The following is a 5,325-nucleotide window of genomic DNA, read 5'->3' as shown; positions in this document are numbered from 1 at the left end:
ACAAATGCTATATACAACAGAGTGAAAAATACAACGGTGCCAGAAAGATTATTGCACATTTGTGTTATTGTGTTATTATTTAGAGTAAAACTGTAAGTTCGTCATCTTAGAAAATATGACCTTCACTTAAAGCCTGTTCTTGAGATGAGTAAATACAGTAAGTGATGACATGTAAAGGACAATATAAACTCCAGCTGTGGTTGTTTAGAGACTGAGGTTACAGTGAGCGTGACTCTAACTCTGCACAGGAAGAGGAAGCTCTCAAATACTTCAGCTGTATTTCAGCCTGATGCTCAGTCAACTGGACAACATGGCAGTCACAACTCTGTGCTTTAGGATGAGTAAGTGTCTAGTCTCAGGTTTCTGTATGAATTTATATGACCAGTAGATAATTTTTGAGGAAAAACATCAAGGTTTTTTTTTCTTTGTTTACGCAGTGATGGTTGAATTTATTCTGCTGGGAACACAAGTTCAGAAAAGCTGTACTTGGTATCAGGGTGAGTTTGTTTATTTTTTTATTTATTAATTTATTTAAAACTCATTCATTCTTTTTGTATAAACAATGTAAAGAGCTAGCCAAAACATGTTCTGTATGTGCTACAATATCATTCAGGATCCTCCATTTTTACTTTTTTCATTAAAACATCTCATTATTATTTTAAGGTAAAGTGATTTGTTAATTTTGGATTACTAAATATTACCAGAAGGCATTTTAGTTTAAAAAACACATTTACACAGTTTCAGTTTTAACAGTCGGCTGTGTAACTAATATATTCTTAATTTCAGATGCAGCTGTCCCTCGTGTTACTCCAAACAGGCTGCAGCACTTTGAATATGAATCTGTGTCTTTGCACTGTGATGCTTCCACTCAGCTGAGAGGGTTTAGGAATAATGAAGCATTTAGTCCAGCATGTGTAACAAAGAAGACATCATCAGGGTCCTGCTGTGTGTTTGATAAAGTCTATCAAGGAGACAGTGGAGAGTACTGGTGTGAGGCTAAAGGAGGAGAGCGAAGTAATACTGTTAACATCACAGTCACAGGTACGTGTATCATATTTGATTTATACTGCAAATCAATTTGCTTTTCATTCATTCATTGATTTGTATATTTATAACTTATTTATTTGTGAAAAAATATAGATTTGCGCTTGCTTTCATCCCATTGGTAGTTACGAATACCTTCTTAAGGGTTTTAATACTATTATCTATATGTTCTTGTACCTTGTAATGTTGTGTATAGTAGTAGTAGTTTATTGTATCTCTTTATCGCACTTAAATTTTCAATAATCCTTTCAGATTATCACAAGGAGTGCACATAAAAAAATATTAGCATGTTTTATAAATATTTAGGTGGTTCTGTGATCCTGGACAGTCCGGCTCTTGCTGTGCTTGAAGGCAGCAGTGTCACTCTTCTCTGCAGAAATAAGACAACTTCCACCAACTTTGCATTTTTCTACAAAGATGATGTCATCTTGGAAAAAAGAGCTGTAGAAAAGATAAACATTAACAATTTCTCCAAGCTAAATGAAGGCCTTTACAAGTGCAGCATCCCTGATGTTGGAGAGTCACCAGAAAGCTGGCTGGCTATGAAAGGTGAGTCATAATAACATATCAGTTTCAATTAGAACAGATACACATCGTTCAGTTTGTTTGTTTTTTCACTACAAAAAAAATAAATAAATAAATAAGGAATTATAAGAAGATTGAGCGAATGCTTTATATTCTTTGGAACAAATGTTCTCTAAAAATGCTTATTTAATGCTAACTGTTGCATATTTCTTTTTATTAATTTATTAAAATATGTATAATTTATAAATACAAAAACATTCTGTGTGTAGCGTTACCTGCATCGCCTCATGAAGACACTCGCCCTCATGGTTCTGACTACAACTATGTCATCGCCCTGCTTTGGACTGCCATCATCATTTTGATCATGATACTGGTGACTCTGCTGGTTCGATTTCTTCATACGGGGAAAGGCAGAGGTAAAAATGACTGCTACCTCTAATAAGCTGTAGGCAAAGGACTCTCAAAGAAACACAAAGTATGAAACATGTAGTAATCTAGTACAACCTGGATTTGACTCTTGATTTCTACAATCCAACTTATTTTTAATTCACTGCTATATTGGCTTACAGCTTTAATCAAAGGGTGTTGCAACTCAATTTTTTCTGTAAATTAGTGTTTTTTAGTTTTTACTTTTTAATGAAATCTTACATGCCCATATGTTTAACCTCCTAAAACCTGAACTCTTTCATGGCATGCATTTTCAATTTCTCTTTGCTATTTGGGCTGATTGGGACCTGATGAATGTAAAAACAAATAATTACCTGATATTTGTTCTGAGAAAAATGATATCCACATGTTAGTACATTTGTTTTAAATTTCTATAGAACAGTGGCAGTATAATGTCCTCGTAAGTGGATATCAGGCCCTTGTAGAGCAAAATTTAGTATTGTGGTCTAGACAACCCAAAATGTGATGTCCACATAGGAGGTTGAGGAAATTATATACTACAGTATTGATGATGAATGAGCGATCAACCACTAAACAGAAAATGGTTGTATGAATGACTTTTAGTCTTCTTTTTTATCTGACTTTTTATCATGATAAAAAGCTAGATTTTAATTCATCTTTTTTCTTGTATCTTTGTTCATTTCAGGATTTCTGCTTTTCTGTTCATCACCTTTACAAAGGAGACCAACAGCAGCGTCCATCTCAACGGAAGCCAATCCAGCAGGTGAATATTAAGTTTGCTACTGTTGTTTTTTTCTTTAATTTCAAAGCAAACTAGAGTTTTTATTTGCTAATCTTATATTTACTACTAGAACTCTAACTTTTAAAATCACCTGTTTTGCATATATACATAGTCATGTTGGGATGATAAGCTTTAATCCATCTTCTTTCTCTGTGTCTTTGTTCATGTCAGGATTTCTTGTTTTCTGTTCATCGCTTTTACCAAGGATACTAACAAGCACATCACACTCTGCTGAAGCCAATACAGCAGGTCAGTAGTTTGGAGCAAAACAGTGTCATTGTGTCAACTGATTTTTGTTTTTAAATTGCTAGAAAGACATGGTTCTTTGTATTTTGTTGTATATGCCTTTGGCATATATTTTTTTTTTATCTCAGTGTGACAAACACAAAATGTGTATGTCTAAATTAATAACACTTTTTTTAAAAACATACACTGCTTCTTTTGATATACTGAAATACTTTTATTATTTATAACAGGTTGACATTTGCGAATCACGAGAGTCAAATTTGGCAGCAGTAGCGTCATCATATGACGTTCGAGATACGCTGTATACATGCAGGATATTTTTACCTCCCCTCTACGTGTTATATTCTGGGTTTTGTTTTCCATCCATCTGGTGTTTGTGCTAATGTGAACCTGCCTGTTTGACCTGCCGGTCAAACCACAGCATAAATCCACACAGTAAATGCATAAAAGTTCAGTCTGTAATATCAGTATTTATGATTGGTTATGTTATATAGAGCTTTTTTATTTTTCTTCAGATGATTCGGATGAACTTGTGTATTCCACTTTAACCATTCGTGGGGCACAACAAAATTGCCAGCCAGGTTAGTATCTTGATTTTATTACATTTTAGATCTTTTCAAAATGATGCCAGTGCATTTAAATCATATTACTCTTTAAAGCCACTGTAAGACAGTAACTTTAACTTCATCCTCTTATTGAAGATGTTAAACTGAAACACCAGTCCAATCAGAAATTGTTAATCTATTCTTCATTTCTTTAATTAAAAAAGAATCTATGGGAATCTTTTCAGATTATTGTATCATTTCCCCATTAAAGTAAAACATGTGATCTTCTTGTTTTTAGAAGAATCAGACTTGTTGAGCTCCACAGTGACTTCCAGAGAAGGTGAAGGCCCAGGCCTCCTGGTGAAGGAAGATATTTATTCCTCTATCCAGATTGTAAGACTACTTGTCTTTGGCATTCAGCAGCCATTCCTACTTACTGTAAACAATTGTTATAGTATAACATCCCTATATATATCAATGTCAGAGGTTAGCTGTCATCTGTCATCACACAGTGTAACACATTAATGCAGGGAAATGTGCTGTCATTGCTTTTAACTCTATCATGTGCATCAATGTGAACATTTTTTAAAGACAGCATTAAGGTTCTATACCTGAGGGTTCATTTAATAATAAATCAATTTGTCATTTATATTCTTGAGTTAAAGGTATGAATATGACAAGATTTCTTTTTTTCTTTCCAAATTTATATATTTATTTATTAGACCAGTCAAAATTACTGTCACAAGTTAAATGACAGAAGACTAAATCACTAAAGCTGACAAGTTAGAATTGAGCCAAGTTTGGAGTTTTTGCTAAAAGAAATGTAAATTAGTAATAACAAGAGGACTCAGAGTGCACAACTCCCCCTGATGGTCATGCAAACATTTGCACATATATTCAGTAAGATTCATGCACTTAGGGATTCCTGGCTATGAGACAGACGCAAGATATAATTTTACAACATCCTCTGATCTAAAACTGTTAAAAACTCTAAAAACATCACTTGAACCCATGAATAAAAAGTATAACATTAGTTTACAAAAATGCTCTATACATTCTTTAGTCAGTGACGTGCAATGTTTTAGAAAAATGCAACCATCGCAATTTATACAAATGAAACGTCAAACCAAAAAAATATGGTCATGAAGAAGCTACAACATAACACTGAGTACACGTCATTATCCAGAATTATCCAGAACGCCTCAGTTCTTTTCAATAGTAAGTCCTGGTGTTCACCCCTCGGAGGTACTGGAACATGTTTAACGCCACAAAATCACAAAGATGATAAATCATGTTTGGATATCATTAAAGTCGCTGCTACTGGCTAATCTTTATCAAATTGGAAGATCACACTTTTATGTTCACTTTCAGTTTTACTGGTATATGCAAGACCACAGGGGCAACTCATATGTATAACATGGGTAGATGAACAAGTAATCACACTTCTAATCTGAAACATTTTTCCAGTTTGTGGATGAGAAAAGTGTGTAGTTTTACTTGTATTGTGACCCTAGTGTAGTTGCCACACTGGTCATTTCCATTTGCATGAGGGTCTGATGTGGCTGATTCTTGCTTTGTTGGACGTGAAATCTGCATAAACCAAGTAGTTGGTGAAGTGAAGGGTAAAGTTGTAGGTCGAGGGCTGGAGACTGAGAGAGGCTCCAGGTCTGGTGATCAAAGGCAGTTGTGGAGGGTGTGATAAACTTTGACTGTCATACTTTTACAGTAATTAATTTACTACAATGTGTTTCTTACTTTGTTGGAGCCAACTGTGAG

Source organism: Pelmatolapia mariae, linkage group LG3_W, assembly GCF_036321145.2.
Source record: "Pelmatolapia mariae isolate MD_Pm_ZW linkage group LG3_W, Pm_UMD_F_2, whole genome shotgun sequence".
NCBI lineage: Eukaryota > Metazoa > Chordata > Actinopteri > Cichliformes > Cichlidae > Pelmatolapia > Pelmatolapia mariae.
Note: the sequence above shows the minus strand (reverse complement) of the source record.